The sequence below is a fragment of the Gorilla gorilla genome, chromosome 8 (assembly GCF_029281585.2).
Source record: "Gorilla gorilla gorilla isolate KB3781 chromosome 8, NHGRI_mGorGor1-v2.1_pri, whole genome shotgun sequence".
Lineage (NCBI taxonomy): Eukaryota > Metazoa > Chordata > Mammalia > Primates > Hominidae > Gorilla > Gorilla gorilla.
This window is the reverse complement of record NC_073232.2, coordinates 130631127-130640000: the sequence shown is the minus strand read 5'-3', so window position 1 is coordinate 130640000 and position 8874 is coordinate 130631127.

Genomic DNA, 8874 nt, shown 5'->3' with positions numbered 1-8874 from the left:
ATTAACCTGAGTTAATATTTGGCAGAGCCAGATGGATAGCTCTTAACATCTAATCTCACGCAAAGTGCTTTATGTTCTTCATAAATAAAGAATAATAAAAACAAATATACTTGAATTCAGCATCTTCTCTGGAACACAGTGTGTTCACCTAATTGTCTTATCTCCATTTGTGAATGGCAAATGTGAGTTTGGTTGCAGCAAGACCAAGCCCAGAAAAACGTGAAGTAGGCGAGGGTGGCTTTCTGCAACTCAACCATCCTCAGTAACTCCTTTCTTCCTCCTCCCAGTGTGCCCCAGCCCTTTCTTCTTGGGTGCCTTTGGCCTGCTACTTCTCCTCTCATTAAAACCACCTCCCCTGAACCCAGAAGGTCATTCAGTTTCACTGCAGTGCCGTTGGATAATGAAGTTTACTGTGTTCTCGCCCCCAGGATTATTTTTGTTTCGATTGGGGAAAACCTTGGAGAAGATATTTAGGGACCAGGAGGACGTTCCCGGTGACCATCAAATGATGTTATTTGGCTCAAAGTTCTCAATCGTTATGCACATCTTGGTTGTAGAACTGTTGAATGCCATGTGGAAGATCTGGGTACCTTTTCTGGTTTACTCATATACAAGATGGGGATAACAAGAAACCTCCCTCCTATGAGCGTTGTGAGAATTCAATTAGTCAGTGTATGTAAAAGCACTTGGAATAGTTTGGCAGTTAGGAAGGACTCAGTTCATTTTTAGATATTCTTCCATCCTCGCCCTTCTCTTCTTTCCTAGGGAGGCAATGAGGTATAGGAGAAAGCATATGGGCTTGGGAGTTAGGTGATCCTAGACTCAGATATAAATTCTGCCATTCGCGAGCTATGCGATCACGAGCACATAACCTTTTCTGAAGTTTAATTTCCTTTGTTTAATTTAGGGATAATCAGAGTATCACACATGGTTGTCATGAAAATTAAGTGAGATAATGTGTATGTTATGCTTAGCATGGTGTTTTGTACCTAGCAGACACACATTAGTGAATTATTATTCATGCTAATAAATGCAAAAGACATAAATATATTGAAGTCCAACAGCACGACTTTTAAGCTATTGCTTCTTGTAGTCACTTAACTATGAATGTCAGCTTGTTTGCATTTAGTAAGAGTTTCCAGGCTTATGAACTGTAGGTATCATTTCCTTTCTGTGAATATTTCCCCACTATCCAAAACAAACAAATTAAAAAATCCAATAGTATATTTGGATAAAACATTTTAATGAAGTACTAAGGAGGTGTTAATGAGTGGATTGTTGCTATAAAACAGATGTAATATATGGGAAAACATGAAGTATATGTTAATAAGACCTCAGTGAACAAGAAAAGTAAATATATATATATATATAAATTCTGTTATGCAAAATTATGGAGAAAGGTCTTTGAGTTTTAATTGAAAAAATTAGCAAACATTGAAAATTGTTTCTTTTTGCAGCATCTTTCAAGTCCTATTACTAGTTAAAATAGTTTATGATTATTTCAAAATATATTTTAAATAATTCTCTTTATATCAGAAAAAATGAATCCTGTGTATATACCATATAAAATAATAATATATAATCTACTTTACAATAGTTTCAGAGTTGTTTCATTAAATTGATTCTAGCTGTTTCCATTAAACTTCCTGAGTTTCATTCTTTCCTTTCTCCATAGAATCAATGGCCAAATCCTTTATATTTTTTCCTGCTTTTTCATCTTTTTCCAGTCTATGCTTGGAACAGAAAACACAGTCTTTTGTTTTTGGATTCAGTCCTATTGCCAATACTTTTTACTTTATTATTGCTACAGCCAACTAGCAGGCTTCCCTGACTACAGACTATGGGCCTCTATTAACCCGCCTTTTCAGAGTCTCCACAATTTGAACTCTACTCAACTTTCCCATTTTTCTGATGATGAAACTGAGGTTTGGGGAAGTTTAGATTGTTGAACATAGCCATACATATTTTTGTGATTTCAAAGTCCTAGGTCTTATCATTAAACCATGCTACTCTTTCCTAAACATGGCCTAAAATTTTCCGAATTTTTCTAAGATGAATTTTCCTATCATATATACCTATTAAGCTCTTTACTTCTTCCTAAGGCCAGTATCTATCCTACCTTTACCAAAAAACTCTTTGGAATCCTGAACTGATTGCATTGCTTTCTATTTACTGTGATGTTGATAGTTTCATTCTAACATTTATTTTAAGTTCAGGGGTACATGTGCAGGTTTGTTACATAGATAAACTTGTGCCATGGGGGTTTGTTGTACACATTATTTCATCACCCAGGCATTAAGCCTAGTATCCATTAGTTATTTTTCCTGAACCTCTCCCTCCTCCCACCCTCCACCCTCCAATAGACCCCAGTGTGTGTTGCTCCCTCTATGTGTCCATGTCTTCTCACATAATAGTTTGTTGTAATCTCAATATAGCACTTAACATTTTTTGCTTTATATTAAAGTTATTTACTTCTGTCTGTATCCCCAACTTGATTTTAGATTCTTGGATGGCAGGGAGCATGTCTTATCTGTCTTTTTAAACAAATTTTGTTTTCAGACAAGGGTTCTTAGAATTATCTGTCTTTTTTAATTATCCTCCCCTTTCACACAAAAATAGTGTTCTCCAAAGTGCTTTGACATCAGTAGATTTTAAGTCAATGTTAAATACATGGAATTAAAATTTTATTTTAAAAGAGAAGCGAGGTTCTGTTTTTTAAGAAATCTGAGTGTGTTTTTTTTCTGTTCTAATGGCAATTTTTAATGAAAAATAGCAATTATTAATTAGGTCTTCTTACACAGAATACTTTTTCTCAACAAGGATATGTTCTCTATAGCTAAGAAAAATGTATGCCAAGTTTACTCATTATTCATCATTTAAATATTTACCAAGTTCCCAGTATCTTCCACTATAGATAGATAATACAATTGTCAAAGTGGTACTGAACATAAAAAGTAACGGTCCTTGATCTTAAATAATATAAACTAAAATGAATAAACCCTAACAACGACAACAACAACGAGGATGAAAAGACTCCATGAAAAACACAAGTGATGTTTAAGGAGATATGTACCTGTTTGAATTACAAACACACTTCCCAAATAAGCTTCTGTCTTACCAACCTTTCCATACATAATAACTGTAGACTCTAGAAAGAAGCAAAATAACTGTTTGAAGGCATTGGAGAAGAAACAAAAGCAGGCAAATACTGGAGAGGTTAGATACTCAGAAGAAGCAGAAGGCAAGGGATTAGTTTACCTTTTTTTTTTTTTTTTCATGCTTTTATCCTGAGACCAGGTCATAGCCAAAGCTGGATAGGAAGGCTAGAAACTGAATAGAAATCTTACTTGGGGAAAGAGTTTGGGTCAATAACAGCTGCTAGAAACTGAACTGGAATCTTGAAAAGAAGAGCGGCAGAAAGGGTGAGCCTAAGTTCTACATATAAGCTATGTTTCTATGTACTAATCTCTGGATGACCGTTGAATTATGCAAGTGAAGGGCAAACTCTAAGAAGCCCAGCTAAGGCTAAAATAACTGCCACCTATTGAGCTGCCACCTATTGCCAGGGAGACACAGCTTGCACTTTGGGCTTAACCTAGTTAGCTGTCTCTGCTTAAAAATATATATATATATATATAATATAAAAGATATACATTTTTATATACATTACACATTTATTTATATATAATGTATATTCCTTTGAAGAAGCATAATAGAATCGAGAGTTTCTACAACATATCCATCACAATTTCTAGCATAAAGTCCAGAATTACTTGTCATATAAAGATACAAATAAACATGAAGCAGCTTTAAAGAAAAAGAAAATCAATAGAGACTAATTCTGAGATGACACCAAAGTTGTAATCAAAAGATAAGAATTTAAAAAATAATTATGCCTCAGGACTGAAATGAAAATATAATAATGAAAAGATAGAAAACCTTAGTTGGGAGACATAAACTATAAAAAGGAAATTAATAGAAATTCTAAAACAGAAAAATAAAATATGTAAAATAAAAAATTCACTGGATGGCTTAGATGCAGAATGGATATGATAAAAGAAAGAATCAGAGAACTTGAAGATAGACCAATAAAAATAATATACTCTGAAGAACAGAGGGAAAACTTTTTTAACACATAGTTTTTTTCTAAATAGAGATGGGGTCTCACTACGTTGCCCAGGCTGGTTGCAGACTCCTGGGCTCAAGTGACCCTCCTGCGTTGGCCTCTCAAAGTGCTGAGATTACAGGTATGAGCCATCATGCCTGGCCTATTTTAAAAAATGATCAGAGCCTCAGAGTCCTGTAAACAAATACTAAAATATCTAATATTGGAGAAAAGTAATGAGAGAATGGACCAGAGAAGTTATTTGAAGAAATAATGGCTGAAAATTCCTCAATTTTAGCTAAAGATATAAATTTTGTAGTTCAAGAAGTTCAGTGAACTTCAAGCAAAATATTTAAAACATAAACAGCATATTTAGAAAAACTACAGTCAGACTGTTGAAAACCAAAGATAAAAAGACGGTCTTCCAAGCAGCCAGAGAAAAATGACACTTTCCATATGGGGGAATAATAATTTGAAGGACCTCAAAGGTTGCATCAGAAATAACAGAGGCTAAAAGACAATGGAACAACAGTTTTAAAATAATAAATGAAAAACCTATCTACCCAGAATTCTATATCCAGAAAAATAGCCTTCAAGAATAAAGATGAATTCCACTTCTACCTAGGACATAGAAAGCTACAAACAGCATTAATACCATCCTAAAAATAAGAAAGTATCATATAAATGACAAAAGTATAACTTTCCTTGAACCCAGAACACTAAGTTCACAGGGCAAACAAATAGCTATAAATCTAAGAAATGACAAGCTCCTTCAGGGAGCAATGATATGGGAGCACTGACTCACCTGGGAAAAGCACAGGAAGAAGGAACAAAGAAGAAATGGAATAAATAGAAAATATCTAGAAAGGTGGTAGATTTAAATGACTACACCAATAATTACATCAAATATAAATGCTCCAGCTACAACAATTTAAAGAGATTGACAGGACAAAAAAGCAAGACCCAAGTATGTATTATCCATAAGAAATACAGTTTGTTTTTTTTTTGAAAGAGAGTCTTGCTCTGTTGCCCAGATGTGAGTGCAGAGGCATGGATCTTGGCTCACTGCAGCCTCAACCTCCTGGGGTCAAGTGATAGTCCCACCTTAGCCTCCCAAGTAGCTGGGTCTGGCTAATTTTTGCACTTTTTTTTTTTTTTAAGAAACGGGGTCTCACTGTGTTGCCCAGGCTGGTCTTGAACTGCTGAGCTCAAGCATTACACCTGCCTCAGCTTCCCAAAGTGTTGGGATTACAGGCATAAGCCACCATGCTAGGCCAAGAAGTACACTTTAAATGTAAATCATATATACATTAAGAATAAAATAATGGATACAGATATGCCATGCAAATACAAATTTTTTAAAACCTAGAGTGGCTATCTAGATATAAAACAAAATAGACTTCAGAATAAGGAATATTACCAAGGATAAAGATGACTATTACATAGTAACAAAAAGGTCAATTCACAAAGACGTCATAAAACCCCTATATATATGGGCACCTAAAAACATAGCTTCAAATACCAGAAGCAAACCTGATATAAATGAGAGAAGAAATAGACATACCCATAATAACAGTTTGAGAATTCAACATTCCTGTCTCAGCAATCAATTGAACAAGTTGGCAGAAAATCAATAAGGAAATACAAAACCTGAACAGCACCAGCAACTTGCGCTAACTCATGTTTGCAGAACAATCCACGCAACAACAAAAAATGCATAATAAAAATTTAAAAATTATTTGTATATAATAGCAATGAAAAGTTGGAAATTGAAATTAAAAACAGTTCCAACACAGTTTATAATAATTTATAGCATAAAAGCCATGAAATAGTTTTAAATATAAAATATGTGCATGATCATATGCTTGAAACCCCAAAATATTCATGAGAGAAATTAAAGAAGACCTAAATAAATCTAGAGGTAAACTTTTCATGGATTAGAAGACTCAATAATGTTAAGATATCAGTTCTCTCCAAATTGATCTATAGGTTTAATGCAGCCCCAATCAAAATATTAGCAGTATATTTTTGTAGAAACTGACAAGCTAATTCTAAAATTTATATGAATAAGCAAACAAGCCAGTATAGTAAAAACAATTTTTAAAAAAGAATGTGGTTGGAAGACTGACATTCTTGATTTCAGAACACATCATAAAGCCACTGTAAGACAGTGTATACTGGAGAAAGAATATATGCATAGATCAATGGAACAGAATTGAGTCTAGAATATATATGGTCAATTTGTTTTTTATCACAGGTGCAAAGGCAATTCACTGGAAGAAGGAGTTTCAATAAATCATGCTGGAACAACTGGACATACAGGTACCAAAAAACAAACCTTGACACATACTTTGTATTGTATATATAGTTGATGCAAAATGGATCATAAACCTGTAATCTAAAACTACAAAAATGTGTAGAATAAAACAAAAATAATAAAACCGAAAATAATCTTTGTGACCATTAGCCAGTCGTGGTTAATGGAGGCTCAGGAGGCTGAGGCGGGAGGATGGTTTGAGCCCATGAGTTTGAGGTTGCAGTGGGCTCTGGTTGCCTTGAGCTGTGGTTATGTCACTGCACTCCAGCCTGGGTGACAAAGTAAGATCCTGTCTCTAAAAAAAAAAAAAAAAAAAAGTTATAATAAAAAGCAAAAAAAGTCTTTGCGACCTTGGACAAGGCAAGGATTTCTTAGAATTTCCTAGACATAACACATGAAGCATAAACTATGAAAGAAAATATTGATGTTAAACTTTATCAAAATGGAAAACTTTTGCTCTTTGAAACACACTGTTAAAAAGTCAAAAGACAATACAGAGACATCATAAGTTATTAGATAAATTAAAATTGATACACAGTGAGATACCACTACACACTTACTTGAACCCACTTATTTTTTATGTCCATACCGAAGAATGGGGAGCAACAGGAATTTTCATACATTACTGATGAAAATGTGTAATGGTACAGCCACTTTTGAAAACACTTTGGTAGTTTCTTATGTAGTTAAATAAAAACTTATCATATAATCCAGCAATCCCGTGCCTAGGTATTTACCTAAGAGAAATGAAAACTTTTTTTTTTTTTTTTTTGAGATGGAGTCTCGCTTTGTCGCTCAGGCTGGAGTGCAGTGGTGCGATCTCGGCTCACTGCAAACTCTGCCTCCCGGGTTCATGCCATTCTGCTGCCTCAGCCTCCCGAGTAGCTGGGACCACAGGCACCCGCCACCACGCCCAGCTAATTTTTTGTATTTTAGTAGAGACGGGGTTTCATTGTGTTAGCCAGGATGGTGTCGATCTCCTGACCTCATGATCCGCCCACCTTGGCCTCCCAAAGTGCTGGGATTACAGGCATGAGCCACCGCGCCCGGCCATGAAAACTTTTTTGTACACAAAAACCTTTATGTGAGCATTTTAGCATCTTTATTTATAATTAATAATTGCTAAAAACTGAAAACAATTCGAATATCCTTTAACTGGTGAATAGACAAACTAAGTATAGCTACACAACGGAATACTACTTAGCAATAAAAAGGAACAATCTGCCAATACACGCAGCAACATGCATGATCCTCATATGCATTAAGCTCCTTGAACTAGGCCAGACTCGAAAGACTAGACTACTTGATTTCATTGATATGACTCCATTCCAGAAATGGCAAAACTATGAGGACAGAGAACATCTCAGTAGTTTATAGGGGCTGGGGAGGGAGAAGTGGTTGACTATATATGGGCATGATGGCAACTTGGATATATTCTGTATACTGATTATGGTAGTGTTTACATCACTATATGCATTTATCAAAAATCATAGTGTACACATAAGGTGTGAATTTATATTGTATGTAAACTATAAAATTATTCCTCAATAAACCTCACTTTAAAAAAGATTGAAGGTAAAATAAAGATATTTTCAGATAAAAGAAAACTAAGAAAATCCATTGCTGGTAAATCTACACTACAAGCCATGCTAAAAGAAATTCTTTAGAATGAAGGTAAATGAAAGCAGATGTAAATTCAGATTTACAGGATGGAGTGAAGAGCCTCGGAAACAGTAAATATGCAGGTAAATGTAAAAAACTATTTTTTCCTCTGTATTTCTTTAAAATACATAATAGTTTCAAGGAAATAAAAATAATGTGAGATTTACAATGTGTGTAGATGCAGTGCGTATGACAACATTAAGAGTGGGCCAAGAGCTTTGAAAGGACCCATGCAGTTCCAATGTTTCTACATTTCACACAAATTATTAAAATGTTAACTTTAAGTAGTCTGTAGAAAGGATGAGTACTGTAATCCTTAGAGTGACCATTAAAAAATAAGGGCCAGGCGCGGTGGCTTATGCCTGTAATCCCAGCACTTTGGGAGGCCGAGGTAGGTGGATCACGAGGTCAGGAGATCGAGACCATCCTGGCTAACACGGTGAAACCCCATCTCTACTAAAAATACAAAAAATTAGCCGGGCATGGTGGCGGGCGCCTGTAGTCCCAGCTATTCGGGAGGCTGAGGCAGGAGAATGGCGTGAACCTGGGAGGCGGAACTTGCAGTGAGCTGAGATCGCGCCATTGCACTCCAGCCCGGGAGACACAGCGAGACTCCATCTCAAAAAAAAAAAAAAAAAAGACAACAAGGTATAGATAAAAAGCCAACGTTTATATTGGTTTTTTGAAGGATCTGGTTTTGAAGGATGAAAAGATATTTACCAGGTATAAAAGAGAAAGTTATTTCAGGCAAAGGAAATAGTATATACTAAATTCCACTTGGCTTACTTTT